Consider the following 18,251-nt stretch of genomic DNA (forward strand, 5'->3'; position numbering starts at 1 on the left):
GGACCCACAGAGATCATCAAGTCCAACCCCTGGCCCTGCACAGACACCCCAACAATCCCATCCTGGGCATCCTGGAGAGCTTTGTCCAAACGCTCCTGGAGCTCTGGCAGCCTCGGGGCTGTGCCCATTCATTCCCTGGGGAGCCTGGGCAGTGCCCAGCACCCTCTGGGGGAAGAGCCCTTCCCTGAGATCCAGCCTAACTCTCCCCTGGTGTAGCACCAGACAAAAGGACAAGCACCAAGCATGTCACTATACGGCTAAGAAGATGGAAAGGAGGAGTCACTGAGAAGTGAGGAAACTCCTGGAATGGAGAAAGGGAAAGATTTCACCAAACCCAAGAAAACCAAGCTGCTGGGGTCACATTAATGGATGGTACAATGCAGAAGAGCAGATGTATAAGAAATTGTGATACTTTGGAAAAGATCCACCAAGGCTTCTACAGAGGGCAGTCATGTGACAGAAAGCCACTGGAGTCTTTTGAAAGGTAAATAAGCACGTAGACAAGGAATGGTACATGACATTCACCTCAGATACATGACGAGATTTTTTAGGTTGCCCTGTGCAGAGCCAGGGCATGGACTTGATGACCATTCTGGGTCCCTTCCAGCTCCAGAGATTCTATGAGTCTATCCACAGAGACTTTCTACAGGATTCTCACCAGGCCCCTCACTGAGGCTCCTGAAGCCACTGAGTTGCCACTGAGAAGTGAGGAAACTCCTGGAATGGAGAAAGGGAAAGATTTCACCAAACCCAAGAAAACCAAGCTGCTGGGGTCACATTAATGGATGGTACAATGCAGAAGAGCAGATGTATAAGAAATTGTGATACTTTGGAAAAGATCCACCAAGGCTTCTACAGAGGGCAGTCATGTGACAGAAAGCCACTGGAGTCTTTTGAAAGGTAAATAAGCACGTAGACAAGGAATGGTACATGACATTCACCTCAGATACATGACGAGATTTTTTAGGTTGCCCTGTGCAGAGCCAGGGCATGGACTTGATGACCATTCTGGGTCCCTTCCAGCTCCAGAGATTCTATGAGTCTATCCACAGAGACTTTCTACAGGATTCTCACCAGGCCCCTCACTGAGGATCCTGAAGCCACTGAGTTGCCCAGGTAAGAGGGAAGATCTTTGCACAATTAAATGTATTTTCATGACGGGGAGACCAGAATATGTGATAGATCTTCTTCCTGGAGAGCTCTGCAGAAAGCTCTCCCCCAAGGTCTGTGCTACCAAATGTACTACATAAAGGACCTGGAAGAGGAGGTGATCAGTGAGGTGAAGTTTGCTGGTGAAACTATTCAAGAGGTAAAGCAAAGGACGAACTTGGAAGAATCTTAACAGTACTGAGCAACTGCTCAGTAAAAAAACAGCAGATGAAATGCAGTACAGATCACTGTAGAGTGAATCACAGGCACAAAATACACCTAACAACATGTAGCAAAATAAAAGGCTTTGAGCTTATTACTGAGTTCAGGGAAAAGCTCTTAGGATTATAGCAAATAGCTGTAGGAAAATATCAGCTCCAAGCTCAGAAATCAAAGCAAATTCTAGAAATTACTTGGAGTGGAACAAAACAAACCATAAAATACCATTAGGCCTCTATATAATGAGCCAGATTTTCAGTATCATAATAAATTCTAGTCTCTGCAACTGAAAAAGATATGAGAGACATGAATGGGACATGAATGAGAAAAAGCTCAGCTTAAAAAATGAAAAAAACCAAACCAAAACAAGAAACAAAACCCACTCCAAAACAAAAAAACCCAAACAACTTACCCCATTTCCCAATAGCATTTCTTATGGATTTTTGTGGCATCATAAATGTGGTTTATACTATTTGTAGGGTACCACAGAAATAAACTCCTTGGGGAAAAAAACCTGGCTGAAGAAGATTGCAGAAAGATAAAAAGAGAACAAGCTGTAAAACATTTGGGGAAAACCAGGATGTTTGTTCCACATTTGCTCCCCACAGCTGCTATCCCGACCCACTGCAGCTACACAGCCTGCAATTCCTTGAGCCTGTGGGAACACTCCTCCAAAGGTACCATCAGACTAACAAGGCCCAGCTCTGTCCCTCTTATTCAAAAGGAGAATCAGAGATCACGTTTTACTGGTGCAAGATGAAACCAAGGCAGAGAAGATGGAGAGCTCCAGAGAGCAGAGCCAAGCCCCTCATAAATAGTGTCTCTCATAAACATTCTTACAATGAAGCAAAATAGGAATATTCCTACATTTAGGTGGCAGCAACTAAAGGCAAAACAAGAACATAAAGGACACAGCACTGACGAGGTGAGAGCAGTCCCAGCACTGCTGTGCTGCAGCACACAGCGGCTCCACACCAGCCCTGACAGCTCCCACGCTGCTTCCTTGGGGTCTGTGTCTTCCAACGCAGCACTCGCTAATATGCTGTGATAGCATCAATGACTGATACCATTACTCCCAATCCAGCATTTCCATGCCCTCCTCTCTGTCCCCAGCAGGTAACTGAGGGCTGGCTGAATGACTCACTGGGGTGCTGCTGAAGCAGGAAGCACATCACCCATGGTTCCAACTGAGCCTGCCAGGCACTGGGGCTGCTTGGCTTCTGGGGGAGGTGCTGACAAGTACTTTGTGATGATGTCTAGGAAGGGATTAATTAATGGTCTTTTATGAAAAGCTCTGATAAACCTGGTCATGTCTCAGTGCAGAGGACTGAACTAGAAGGGTTTCTGTGACCTCTTTCACCCACATCTGGAACTCTCCAACAGCAGCCATCTGCCCTCACCACCGAGACAGTCCAGCCCGGTTTGTGGGCCAACAGCAAAAGGCCAAACACACAGCAGCAGAAGAGGTGCAGCTTTCAGCACCCTACCACAGAAGGAGAACTATCCAAGCACTGCTCCAAGAAGCCAAAGCATTAAGAAATCAGTTTAGACAAACTGGAGAAGGGGTAAATGGTTAGAGACTGAGACTAGGCCAGAGCAACACATTAGCAGGACAGAGGTCGGCCTCTTCTCCAGGCAGCAAGAGACAGGACAAGAGGAAACAGTCTCAAGCAGTACCAGGGGAGGTTCAGGCTGGACATCAGGAAGAATTTCTCCACAGAAAGGGTGGTCAGGCATTGGAAGGGGCTGCCCAGGGAGGCGGTGGAATCCCCATCCCTGAAGGTGTTTAAGGACCAACTGGACAAGGCACTCAGTGCTCTGGTCTGGCTGACAAGGTGGCTGGTCAAAGGTTGGAGATGATGATCTTGGAGGTCTTTTCCAAACTTAATGGTTCCATGACAATGTTTAAAATAAATAAATTATAAAAAGAAGCTGGTAGCTTTGTCAACAATCTCCAAGACTCTGAAGGTTTGTTTCATCACCACAACACTGTAATTTAAAAGATGCAGCAGTTCTTGTTTAGGCCAGGGCTTGAATTGAAATCCCAAGCACAATTTGCAGGAAGCTGGGTGTGCTGTCAGCACACAGATCCCCTCCCAAGGGCTACAATCAATTCTTTGTTCCTTGTTCACTTTCTGCAACACTGAACAATTTTCTTATCGATTAACAGCACCTAAACTAAATGGAAAAGAATGGATTTTGAGGACCGAGTTGTAGACTGTAGAGAAGCCAATACTCAGAGTAACTGTAAGACAGAATTTGGCCATAAGCACAGGGCTCATTCTATAGCAGCTATTAATATAAGGGAACAAAAATAACTCTTGCAATATGCTCTGAAGTTCAAACCTTGGCTCTGCTGCTGTACAGGCTGGCACAGCCCTGAAGTCTCTCATCGAGAGACAGACACATTTACCACTTATCTTTTTCAGCACGAGGGAATGCTTGTTCAGAATGACTCAAGTGATATCCATTTAAAACACAAACCATTTAGGGCTTTGAAGGTCAAATTCTGTTTGTCAATCATCCAAGAATGAAAAGAAAACCCAGTGCAGATGAGGAAGAAAAGAGGAAATCCATCCCTTGCATGAACACCTCGACACTGTGTTCAGTCAGATGTATCAGTTCAGGCTACTGAGCCAGGAATAGAAATATGCTCAAAATCTCCTGGATTAGCAAGGTGATATCCCACACATATACATATTCTTTCTAGTTTAGAGGACACTATGAAATATAATCTTCATGCCACTGCAGCAAGTAACCCAAAAATTCAATAAAGATGCCCACTAAACACAAAGCAGAATTGCCACCATTTATGCAGGATAGCATTATGAGCTTTCTAAAAAGCACTGGATTTAAAACCTTTTCCTTTACCATTTGAGGTTTTTGGGCTTATTAGCTTTCCCCCACCTTATTTTCTCTTCTTGACTCTCACCCGCAATAAATAATGTTTTTCAAATTGCTCTTTATATCTTCCACCTATCCTAGAGTCTGGCAATCTGGACCCTAACTTACACAGAAATTTTACCCACCTTGCAGATTCTGAACACATTGAAGCTTTTGGTATGAGCTGTGTCCTAAAGCAATTAGTTCCACAGCTGAATATTACACTGGATGAGAAAAAGTATTTGCTTTAAAACTCTGATGTCCTTAAATTCTTCCTTGTGGGAAAAACCAAACATCCCTAATGCCATTTTACATATAATTTTGGATACCTTTATCATATCTGTGCTTGTGGCTTCTGTCAGTCAGAAGGAATTGCAGAAGTTTTGTTCTTTCCTGGTATAGAAACCAATCCATGACTTTGATCCCCTTGCTGTTATTTCCCATCTTTTTCCCTTAACTATGTAATTTTTTTGAGATGGTATAAAGAGAACTGCACATACTAATCTACACGTGGGCACAATACAAGCTTTTCCAGCCTGTGATAGCTGGATCGGAAGCCACTGCTTCCCCATAAATGTTACTCCCCATTTACAGATCAAATTTTGCCAGCCATTTTATCAGCAAATCAGCCAATATTGACACCCTTCAGGGCCAGCTCACACTTCATCATCCTGACTGTGCAGGAACCTTTGCAAACTGTGACCTCGCTCTATGTTCCCTTCCTGTCTCACATAAAGGTGTGCAGAGCAGCACAGACTCCAGAGGAGATGCACAGGATAACTCTCCTTCCTCCTGCAAACTGATCCTTTACTGCCAGCCTTTGTTTTCTCTCTTTCAGACAGTAATTAATCAGTAAGATCTCTTTATTTCACAACAGCTTTGTTTCTTAGCGCTTCCATAGAGGGATGTTGTCAGAAGTGTTTTGGAAATCCAAACATACCATCTCCACCAGATTTCTCCTCTCCACATACTTGTTGCCTGCTTTGGGTACATCACTTCTCAGGTTTTTCTTGGAGTCCCTTTTGGAAACTGTCACTTCCCGCTGACATGCCCTGGTAGCTGCTTTACGTGATACATTATACACAATGGATAATAGCTCAGTGACTTCATGTGCCAGTTCCAGCTGATGCTGAAGACCTGACACTTTCCATTTGTCTGAGCAGTTCTGGAACCTCTTCTGTCAGTACTGTATCTTGGGAAAGCTCAGACAGTTGAATTTTAATTTTTTAAGAGATCTTTGTATAGGAAAGACTGAAGGCACGCAGCCCTAGTATCACTGAGAAACACTACAAAACTATTCAGCACACAATGCCAAAACTGGGACAGATTTGTCATTTGAAACCATTTTGTTGAGCTGTATCCAAGACTCAGATTCTCCCAATACACTCCAAAAAAAACCCCCCAAAAATGGACACTGTGCTCCCTGAATAGAGCACGTGCCTATATAGTGATTTATGATAGAGAGGAGAATACACACAGGCCACAACATATAAAAGATGGTATGTCAAAAGGAGAAATATATCATTCTTTCAATTTTGAAATAATTAGGATTTAAATTCCACTAAATCATCACTTTTCAATTTTCTTTATAGGAAGCCCCATTTCATAGATCCAGTATGTAGATGTCTGCAGAAGTACTATTTGTCTGCAGCAAATACACTCGTCCTCATGCAGCCATCTCTCCCTGTACACCCCACCTTCCAGACCCATGTGTCTGGGAATAGGGAAGGGGTGCAAACCCCAGCAGACGTGTGGGTGATCTGACCTGAAATTTGGAAGGTTCATGACTGGAGCCTTTGCACAGAGGGCTGACACACCAATACCTGAGTACCTCTGTCTGCAGCAGTATCTCAGGTGCAGCTTAGATCGCACTGGAGATCACAGAATTACAGGACGGGTCAGGTTGGAAGGGACCCCAGTGGCTCATCTGGTCCCACCTCCCTGCTCAGGCAGGGTCATCCCAGAGCACATGGCACAGGATTACATCTAGATGGGTCTGAGATACTCCCAGTGAAGGGGACTCCACACCCTCTCTGGGCAGCCTGTTCAGGGCTCGGTCACTGCCCATGGAAGAAGTTCTGCCTCATGTGCAGGTGGAACTTCCTGGGCATCAGCTCCTGCTCATTCCTCTTGTGTCAGTGCTGGGCCCCAGGGAGCAGAGCCCAGGCCCTGCTCTGAGCCTTCCCTGCAGACACTGACACACAGGAATGAGATCCCATCTCAGTTGTCTCCTCTCAAGGCTGAACAGCCCCAGCTCCCTCAGCCTTTCTTGGGCAGGGATATGCTCCAGGCCCTTCCTCATCTCCACAGCCTCCACTGGCCCCGCTCCAGGAGCTCCAGGTTCCTTCTATCCTGAGGAGTCCAGACCTGGACACAGCACTCCAGGTGTGCCTCACGAGGGCTGGGCAGAGGGGCAGGATCATTCCCTGACCTGCTGAGAATGCTCTTCCCAATGCACCCCAAGATACCACTGGCCTTCTTGGCCCCCAGGGCACCTGGATGAAAAGTGAAGCCCCTGAGGACCTGGTGGGAACTCTACTGCCTTTCAGCTTTCCACTGAATTATTTAGATTAAGAGAAGTGACAGAGGCTCTGGGAAATAAATGGCAGTAGGTAGGCAAGTGACATAGGGCCTGGCAACAAGCTCAAGAGCTTCAGGGCAGTTTGACCCCTCAAAGCAGCACTTTGGTCCAGAAAGCATCTGGGCAGCCCTGAAGCAGCACACACACCCTGGGGATGCAGAGCAGCCAGCACGTGGTGGAACTGCCCAGGAACAGCAAACAAACAGTCCCACTCAGGACTATCCAAAGGTACGCAAAGCCACAAATTGTCACACAGGGCTGTTATCCTCACTGGTTCCTTCCCCTCCTAGCCAGAGGCTATTCCACTTGGTCCAAGGGAGGGACTACAGCTGCCAAGTCCTCCTCCCCCCTCACTGCTCTGCTTGCTGGTCTCCAAACCACTGGAGCCACTGACTCCTACCTACCAGCCCCGTTTCCTCACCAACTGGCAGGAGCAGGGCTTTGCCTGCACCAAGCTTTGGCACTCAAAGCTACTCAAACCCAGCTCCCCGGGATGGCACATGCCTCCGTTGGGCACATGGGACTGACCTGCCACAAGCCCATGGAGTGCTGAGGATAAGCAAAGTGGGACTAAGACATTCTTTTTGCAAGGACCAAGCTGAGCCTGCTGACTCACGGCTGTTCAGCCTTGAGCAGCCATCGCTCACAGGTTATGCATCCTCCCCAGAGCCCAGTCCCTACCTGGTGCCTCCTGCACCCCCTCTCCATATTCAGATGGCACTGAACAACAGTTAATATCTGAAGTGCAGCAGTGATTAAATTGGTAGCTGGACTGAAAGCCCACTAAAGTGGGCTCACAAGCCAAGAAATGTATGTTCGGCTTTATAGCATTTCCTACAGTGTCAGCACACTGGAGCAGTGAGAAGCATTCCTCAGCAACTGGAAGGAATTGCTAAGCCCACTAATAAAATTAAGACAGCCAAGTCCAATAAGAGAATACATCCAGCCTTAAGAGTCACTGATGTCTGTGCTGCAGGATGGGGAAGAAGCATTTACCAAAGCAGTAGTAAAAACCAGAAATCCACAGTCATCATCTCTCTTGGGAGACATGACCTGCTGGCACTTCTGATTGTGTGTCTGCTCCTGAAGAAAAGAGGTCACGACATGCCTTAGAACTGAAGCGCTGCTGACAGACAAGCCATTCGGAATTGTCAGTGAAGTCGCTGTGCAAGTTTGCACCAAAAAAGTAGGGAAGGCACCACAGGTATGAGACAACAGCAACTGCTCACTGGCTGTGTTCCTGCAGGACTGAATGCTGAAGAACTAAGAGACAAGTCAAGTGGAAAGAACATCTCCTATTTCCTTCCTGGCAGGGACTTCACCAAGGAAAATGCCCTAGGAATGGCTAGTTTGTGTTCACAGGAGTGTCCCAACCCTGGAAGTGTTCAAGGCCAGGTTGGACAGGGCTTTGAATAACCTGGTTTAGTGGAAAATGTCCCTTCCATGGCTGGAACAAGATGATCTTTAAGGGTCCCTCCAACCCAAACCATTCCATAGCTCTGTGATTCTAGGAATGTCTGAGAGTCACTGCAAAGAGTCAGAGGCAAGTATGGCTGAAGCTTCCTGCAGGCTCACAACTCCAGCAGCGCTCCAGATGACAGTCCTGGTCCAACAAGATGGACACATGCTCGAGGGAACAGACTAAGTGCAGTTCCCAGGAAGCACAGACTTGTCCTGTTAGCTCCACCATGCAGCACCAGGGCCTCAACCCAGGGAATGGGGGGAAGGAATGATGATGGACCACTTTTGAGATCAGTGCAGATGCAGACATGGTTTAAGAGGGAGCTGGTTGATGTCACTGCAAATCACTGTCAACTTTCAAAGGTCATGGTAACAAAGGGAGGCCTGATGACATGCAAACAGCACCCCGCCATGTTAGAAGGATCCAGGGAACATTGGACCTCTCAGTCTCATCACAGCCCCTGGAAATGCTGTGTAGTAAATCTTCCTGACAGCCATTTCCAGCAGGAGGTGGCGGTGGAACACTCAGTGTGGATTTACCAGTGGCAAATCTTGCCTAACTTGACTGCCCCCCAAGCTGCCTGTGTGAAGGACAGGAGAGCAAGTGTGGTACACCTTTGACACAGTCTCTGGCAGTGTTTCCAACAGGCAGGAGCTGGACTGCAGAAGCAGATGACTGACGTTGGTGAGAATATCAGGCTCAAAAGGTGATCACCTGTACGAAGTCCAGCCAGTAGCTGATTACCAGCAGCATCCCTCAGGGCTGATATGGGGTCACTACAAATCCATGTCTTCATTAACAAACTCAATTAACACCAATTATGGGACAGAAAGCACTCTGACCAAGTCTACAGATGATCTCAAACTACTGGCATGGCTGGGGCAGGCGATCCGTCTCAGAGGGACCTACACAGGCTCGACAAAGGGCCTGATGGAGGGTTTATGAAGGACAACAGAGGTAAACAGTATCCTGCCCCGGGACAGAATGAGCCCTTTCACTGGCACAGACTGGGGCAGCTGGCTGTAAAGCAGCTCTGCAGCAAACAACCTGCCAAGCTCTCAGGGAGAGCAAGGGGACAGAGGCCAGACAGTCACAATAAACTGCTTCTACAGACTCTCCATACAATTGTCTGGAAGAGACTCTGCAACTCAACAGTGACTTTCCGCCTCTCAAAAGTCTTTGAAACAGTCCCTTTGAACACAACTTCTACCTTTCAAAGCCTTGCAGGGTACACAGATTCCCCTAAAAGAGTATGATGAGAACATCAGCCCGCACTAAGTCGAGCTGGCTGAAGCATGGAGCAGATCAGTTGGCTTCCTGAGAATACAGGGAAGGAGCATGAAGCCAGGGAAGAACTGAAAGCCAGCATCAAGTGATGGGATCAGCTTTGAAGGTTTAACCCAGACACTGTCTCCTTTGGAAGCAAGTCAGGAGCTCTTTCTACCTCTGTTCTAGAGAGCTATTTCAGCCCAGAATTCACAATTCTGCTTGAAATATTTGCTGCAAACTCTTAAAACCCACATCTTGCATAAAAAATGGAAGATGATCTGGTAATAGGCTAGAACGTAGCATTTCACTGCCATCAAGTTGCTTTGAAAGCATTTTGGCCAGTGTAACATTTTTTGGTAACACCAAAATGCAACATGTCAGTCATACCAACATCACTTGTTATATTCATTAAAAGGCTCAAATAAGGCCCTGGGGTTCACTAGCACAGAAACTACTATTGGCATGATCACAGCACTTGAAAAAAAAATTAAATCAGACACCTGGCAAGTGTGAAGTGTTTGTGTGGCTGTCACTGGAGCAGTCAGGCTCCTGCCCAGGCTCAGGATGTGCACTTCTTCCTGGACATGTGTTGGTTCTGCTAATGCAACCAGTTACTCCAATTTAGTTGTTATCCACAAAACCACCAAACCTGTCTACACTGTGTCATCTCACTTACAGAAACCACAGAGCAAATGCAGTAGAAAGAATGGTTTGCTAGATAAAAATTTAGAACATTTCAACCTCCAGTACCACAACAGTATTTAAGGTAAATATTCTGATGATTTCTGTTGGCACAGGCAGGGTCTCTGCTAATGATGTAACTCAGAGCAATGATATAAATATATATATATATACATACACACATACATATGTACCAAAACAATAAAGCAAGCTACTTCACTCACAGCCAGCTGGGTCAGAGCTCCCCTGTCCCACCAATCTTCCAAGGGGGAAATCCCTATTTACATGTCTCACATAAAGTATCACATTGTCAGAGATCATAGAATCCCAGGCTGGTTTGGGTTTGAAGGGAAGTTCAAGCTCGTCCAGTTCCAGCCCCCGCCGTGGTCAGGGACACCTTCCACTGTCCCAGGCTGCTCCAAGCCCTGTCCAGACTGGCCTTGGACACTTCCAGGGATGGGGCAGCCACAGCTTCTCTGGGCACCCTGTGCCAGGGCCTTCCACCCTCACAGGGAAGATTTTTTCCCCAATATCCACACTAGATCTCTCCTCTTTCAGTTTAAAACTGTTCCCGCTTGTCTTATGGCTATCTGCCTGTGTAAAAAGCCACTTTTTAATAGAAGTTCCCCCTTTTAGTAATTGTCACTCAAGATAATTCATAATTAATAGTTGTTTTGGGTAAGGCTGACAATCCATATGAACTGAAATCCTGGAAGATGAGGATATTTCATACTTTGACTTCAGAATGAAACCAGCAGCACTTCCGGATGCTTCAATTCAAGCACAAAGCCCGTGTGGTGAAGTGGGAGTAGCTCCCTTTGCGGGCCGTACCAGCTTCATGCTGGTTTACATTCCTCTGGGTGAAGCTACTCTATTTACAGGCCCAAACTAAACAGACAGAAGCTAGGTTTGGGCAGAGCCCCCACACAGCCACCTCATTTCCCTAAACCACTGCTGGAGTCCCCTCGCTAAGCCAGCACTTGTGTTTAGACAAGCCTGGACTAGGACTTGCTGCTATCGCACCATTTCAGGTGTAAAAAACCATCAGGCTTTGATACGAAATCACATTAACTGATACAGCAGGGAATGACGAATTATAAATAGGAGGTGGCTTCAGAGAGATTCCAGAAATGGATGGTGAGCAATCACTGTGGCAAATCAATGCTCCGGCTCGGGGGATCAGACAGGGGCCAGGTTTAGTTTTACCCTGAAAAGGCAGTGACACATAAAAAGCTAATGGCAGGTGGTCACTCTACATTCTGTACATCTCACAAAGATTTATGAGCAAGGCTGAATGCTGGAAAAGCAACGCTGAAGCTGCTTGTGTCCCTCTGCAAGGTCAGCTTATTGTATTATAGAAACATTTCCAGTGAGACTCCTACAAGTTGAGTGTTCTATTTTGTCCAGCCACAGGAGACAAGCTACAAAAATCATACCATTTACTCTTAAAGAGTGAATTTTCAGTTATTTTGGTTGTTTTCCAATCAGCAAAGCCTGTATTTAAGTTTAGAGTTCAAAGCTGGAAGGAGACCGATTTTTCCAAAACTTGTTTAACAGGAAAATATTTAACAAGAGAACACATGGATGTATTTTCTAAAATACTAATCACTTGTAAGTACTGCACATTGTAATTATTATGAATGAAAACTGTCATGAGAAATTACATAGGTGTCCAAATCAGGAATTTTGATGTCCTTGATTGTCAACAGCTTGATGTGAAAAGAGAAGCCTGACTCCTGGGATCTGGCTGTTAGCAATGTGTGGTATTGTGCTCACTAGCCTGGAAATCTAGAAAAGCAAATTTCCTCTGAAAAACATTCTAAGAATTAAGTATTTAAGAAAGGTCGTGTTTCACCACAGTAAGAGGTGGAGTGAAGGGAGGAAACACTCTGGAGTGAAGGGAGGAAACAAAATTTGGCTCCCTGAAGCTGTGCAGGTTGGAGCTTCATCTCATAGCCATACTCTGGATCCCACTGCCTCCATTTCAAATTCACAGGAGCTTGAAGCATTTCTGCACAGGCCTGGACAGGCTATACTCACCGTGAGCTTGCTCTTAAGTCCATTCATGCTGAAGTGAGCCCCATGAAAATAGGCACCTAAATCCCCACAAATCGTTCCTTCATAAAATCACAAGCTGGTTTGGGTTGGAAGGGACCTTAAAGTTCATCTCATTGAACGCCCTGCCATGGACAGGAACACCTTCCACTGGACCAGGCTGCTCAAAGCCCTGTCCAACCTGGTCTCAAAATTTTCAGTAAGCGAAGTTTTCCTGCTAAGGCCCATGGCCCAGCTCCTCCCGCGAGCTGCACCTTTCCTCCCTGTGCAGATCAGTTTGCTGCAGCCCAAGAAAGGAGATTGCAGGGACAGCTGTAGCACCTCCCTTTAGAAGGATAGCTGAAAATAAACTGCAGACTCAGATCCCAGGATTTATACTGGGCACCCTCACTGTGCTGGGGCCATAGCATTATCACTAGGTCAAACGGTTCACTCAGCTGGGGATCCTGTCACTGCACAGCAGGGGCTGCCATTCCCCTGAAAGGTGCTGGGTTTCTCTTTCCTTCATTTTTTACTCCAGTCCTCTGGACAAACACAATTTTTAAAAAACCATCTTTCAGAATATTTAATGCTCCACCTGCCCTCATTTGTATTCAAAAGCTAGAAAGAATAAAATATCAATTTATACAACCACTTATGTAATATTCCCCTCTCCCAACCTTCTTAAAACTGCTGGCTCTAATATGCACAGTCTGACAGGCCTTTTTGACTTATGGTATATAATAATCCTCAACCGGGAGCCAGCATACCAACTCAGAAGTCCTATAATTTAATATTAGTCAGTTATTATCTCAGTATATTACAAAACACAGCACTTGCCATGTCTCACAAGCCCCACAATACCTAGTCTGAATTCTAAATCTCTAAAACTGTTTGAAACAGAAACAGATCCCAGCCCTAACACTCCCTGTTAAAATAAGCAAGAGGCATTATAAATGGCACAAAATGATGCCAGGATGACGGGGGTTTCATCTAGGTTACAGCTGAGAGTTCTGCACATAAATGTACTGAATGTTTGAGCACAAACACTGAAGGTTTCCTGCCATGCCAGCTGGAGCTGCAGGGCCCTGTGCTGCTGGAGCAGGGACTGTCCAGGCACTGCATTCATTGCTCATTCCTGCATTTTTGCTGAGCTGGCTTTCAGTCTTATCAAACCATGTTGATTCAGACAAGTATGCAGCATGGAAAACTTGTCTCCACCTCTGATGCAGGCTCAAGAATTTCATTTGCACAACAAGTCAGAAAGCTTTCAGCATACATTAGGCACAACAAGCTTTCCCATAAATACCTTTGCTTTCCAAATGAGCTTTCCACGTGGGGCCAGAACTCCAGACTGCCCAGCAGCTCTAGTGGAGATGAGAACCCTTCCACAGGCAGCACTAAGGGACGAGGGTCAGCACTTCCAGCTGCTGCCATGAAGGAAGTTGTTGCTGAAAATCCCACCAGCTCCCTTGCTCAGTGTTTATGGAGAGCAGCGGAGCCTGATGCATGGAATCACTGGGTAGAATAAACAAAGGCTGAGGAAGGAAGCAATGAAGATGCACATTTCCCCTCCCAAATACCCATCTACTTACTAAAATGCAGAGCTTCCTCCCAAGCACCCAGTATTGAGTTAATTATGTGGCTGTCTTTGGTTTCCAGAAGCCAAACCAACCAGTTGAAAGTGCCCCAAACCAGGGGAAGGTTTCTTGCCCTGCTGCCAGAAGTAGCAGCTCTCCCAGGCTCTAACTGCAGCCCAAGGTTAGTTTGTGTAGTCTTAGAGTTAATTCTGCCCACTCAGGAGATTGCTTGGAAATAGAGATGCAAGGGACAGACAATTGAACCCACAGGGACAAAACATCAAGGCAAAAAAAGGACTGAGTAAGCCAAAAGGAAGAAGATAAAAGCATGAGGTTGATAAAACAGCACTTTAGATTTTAATTATTTTGTCTAATAAATTCCTGGTGTATTGTAGGCATCTTCCAAGCTCTCTCACTTTATTCAGAGCACTGTGGGATGGTACATGCTACTGAATTCCCATTTATAACTGAAACCCAAAAACCCCACTTTACTCACCCTACTGATAAACCCTATTTTTGACAGGGCCATATTTCACTTTGACGAGCAGTCTTACATGCAGCACAAGAAGTTTGCAACTTCTATTTTTCCTGGCAGAAGAACACCTTCAGAAAGGAACTCTGCACAGGGCGGTGGGAAAGGTATGACTCTCCCTACATAACCTTCTATTCTAGGAATGAATGTATTTTTAGGCAATGCAGCCACCCAATCTTAAAAAACGCAGCCTGATTTATGATGCTATCATCACCAACTTAAAAGACCAGAAGCTGAACTACCTTAAACCACAGCTGTGATGCCCCAAAGATGGGGCACCTGAACATTCATTCCAGAGTTTTCATGCCACTGTAAGTTGTGTTATCTCCTCACCTTTCAAGGCACAGACTGGCTGTTAGCTTTTAGTGATTAAAAAATTTTGTGTCCAGAGAGGGGAATGGAGCTGGGGAAGGGTCTGGAGCACCAGGGGTGGCTGAGGGAGCTGGGAAAGGGGCTCAGCCTGGAGAAAAGGAGGCTCAGGGGGGACTTTCTGGCTCTGCACAACTCCGTGACAGGAGGGGGCAGCCAGGGGGGATTGGGCTCTGCTGCCAGGGAACAGGGACAGGACAAGAGGAAACGGCATCAAGCTGTGCCAGGGGAGGTTTAGGTTTAATATTATGGAACATTTCTTCCCAAAAGGGTGGTCAGGCCCTGGCACAGACAGGTTGCCCAGCAACGTGGTGGAGTCACATCCCTGAAAGTGTTCACAAAGTGTATAGTTGTGGCACCTGGGGACATGGTTTAGTGGTGAACATGGCAGTGGTGGGGGAATCCTCTCTTCCTTCCCCTCAGTCCCCAGATTTTGCGCCAGTGTTAGCCCCTCAATGACTCTTCCAACAGTCTCCAGACTTCTGTGATGGGGCAGAGTGCCCTCTATTACCTCTGTCTGGTTTCTGGACTGTCCAAAAATTCTACTGTTTCCTGCTTTGTTACAGCTGCACATAACCTGTATGAGGAAAGAGCAAATTTGCTGTGCAGCAACTGAAAATTGCCCAAACCTTTTGACATGGATGCTGCTTTATAAAGCTCTGAGGAGCAACCAGACCTGCCTGCAGTTTTACAGCTCTGGCTCAGAAGGAGGAAAAACAAATTGGGAATAACAAACAGCCTCCACCTAACCTAGAGTCACTGCACAAAGTACCTGACTATTCAGGAAGCAGCTCCTGAATTAGCACAGGCACCCAGCACCTGAAAACAAAGTGAACAACGAGCGCCAAGGTACTGCAGAGTACTGTAAATGACACAGGAGTTATTTCATGAGCAACTCACTTCTTCTTGGAACAGGCCAAAGGGAAACAGAGAGTAAATCACCAAAGGGCAGATAGAGGATAAACAATCTTTGCTGTCATCCTTTGTGAACCAGTCCTTGAAGACAAACAAGCATTGCTATTATTACATTGGGAGATGCTTTCCCAACTAGAAGCAGCAGAATGTTTTTCCCTTAAGACTCAATTTTCATACAAGTTTACTCTTTGGTTTTATGGGTCACCAATGAGACACAGGAGCAGCTCTTACCCATTTCCCACCCCCTGCAAACACTAGAGAAGTTCAACTGCCACCACTAGTCATTTCACCAGCTGGTAGCAGTTTTCTTGATTTCTAAATGTTCACTCACATTTAATTAATATCTCCCTTTCCATTCTGCATTAGACACAAAACCATTGTCAAAAATAATTCAGTGAATATAGTCTAAGTTAATCATTGAAAATACGGGACTGGTGCTCAACAAGCAACATTCAGCAGGCATTGAGGTAGACAAAGCACAGCTGAAGCCACCCTACAGGTTCCAGACACTGGCTGTGGTGCAGGTCTGTGCTGCACCTGATGCCTCCCAAAAAGGGCAATGACACAAGCTGCAGGCTCAGAAATACCACTTGTAATTTAAAAGGTTATTTTCAAAATAGAGCTTTGTGGTCATAAATAGCCAAGCCAGCTTCTCACACAGCAAGTACACAATGGGTCTTAGCCACAGTGGCCCAGATACCAGAGAAAGTGTAATTTTACCTTTGTGAGCACACACAACATTTGGGGCCACCCTGCGCTTCAAACAAACTAACCCGATTTGTAAGATTGGACTTAGGTTCTGTGGGAGCAGCTGCCGACTCTGACAAATTAAGTCAATTGACTTGGTTAACCCTTCCATTACCTAGAAAGACCTGATTGCTCATTCAGAGCAAGTCTCGCTTTAAGTCCCACATATTTAATTCTTTAACCAAAGAAAAATATTTTACCTGATCTTTCTGTCAACAAAGCTAGCTCTTTTCAATATGTAGGATTTCCTTCCTCACTGAGTGGCCATTTGGTTGCACAGGTATTAAAAAAGAGCAGACTGTCACTACCATCTGCCCTGTAATGTAATGTTGTGTTTCTAATACAAAGAGAAGTTATTTAAATATCCTCACATGTACTGCATCATTCCAGTTGTCAATCAGTCCTCTGGGGACCCCCAACCTAACTGGCCTCAGCTGACACTTTACCATAGGCAGCATTATTCTCCAAGCAACATGAAAACAAATCTATTTTGGACAGGTTCAGTAAAAGGAACTCGTAACAACCTCCTCGACCATGCTAATAAACATTTTCATCCGATAGAGATTTACAGACTCAGGATACAAATGCACAGCAAAACCTTTAACAAACCAGCATTTATTCCATTTAGGTGTGCAAGTACATCTTGTCACCCTTCAGCAAGAATGTTATTACATCCATGGGACATTGGAACAAAGTTTTTATTCCGATCACAGTAACGTCACCCTCCCTTCCTGTCAAGTTTGTGAAGAAACACTTCACGTAAGCAGCTGGCTGGTACTGCCAGCATCTGCTCCACTGCTCACTTATCCCAATGCTCTTCCAAGTATCAAGCCCTAGGTGTTACTGGTCAGTGTCACCCGATACCGTGCTCCTGAGGCATATAAGATACAATTCTGTACCCTTTACGTATACAGAATTAAATTTGCAGCCTGCCTGTCAATACATGGCTTGCCACGGTCTCCAGGAGTGTGACCTTGCTGAGCTCATCGCCTCTCATCGGAGTCCAGCACACTTCACCAGACACCTCACATTGCCCACATCAGCAAGAGCCGCGGACCCTTCTGAGGGGATCACAGCAACTGATCCTGGCTAGAAAGCCCTCATGAAGTCATCCCAACTCTACCATGCATCCACCTTAAATTCAGCCTTCCTGGCTGTCAAAATGCTTTGAATAACCAGCTTTTCAGTAGCTGGTTCTTACTAGTGTCTACAGGACTGCTGATTTATCTGATAATAAATGTACATGTGCTGTACTGGAGGTTGCTAATGCAGTGCAATTTATTTACTGTTGCTATATCAAACGCCACAAATAAGCAAGAGAAAGGCCCAGCCATTACAAAGGTCACTGCTTTGCCAGCTGAGGTCTTATTCAACCTGACAGTCTGTAAGCTTGCATGCTCTTTGCTTCACAACTTATTTTTGGAAGTCCAAACCAAAATGAATAAATCTCCCTACCCCTTGTTCCCTGACAGCCAGGAGCCAGCAAGCTCCTGAACTGCCTTGTACGTCCCAAATGCTTCAGTAACATCAGCCCAGCGAAGAGGAAATCCTGATAAACTCAAGAACTGTCCTGCTATTAGTGCTGTTAATGCGTTATTCTTTACAAACACATTACTTCCTGATGTTACTCCTAAACTGTGCTCTTTTTCCCACTCTGTTGCTACACTACATGCTTAATCTACACTATCCTGAGCTAAGAAAATTTTCTTCCCAAAGCTGGCCTAGATCCAAATCAGATTCATTTCACTGACCAGATGCACCAATCTGGGACACTGATTTCACACGCCTTGCTAAATTCTCAATCAGTCTTGGACAGCAAAAGGTTTCCCA

This window comes from Corvus brachyrhynchos, unplaced genomic scaffold (genome assembly GCF_000691975.1).
Source record: "Corvus brachyrhynchos isolate BGI_N302 unplaced genomic scaffold, ASM69197v1 scaffold67, whole genome shotgun sequence".
Lineage (NCBI taxonomy): Eukaryota > Metazoa > Chordata > Aves > Passeriformes > Corvidae > Corvus > Corvus brachyrhynchos.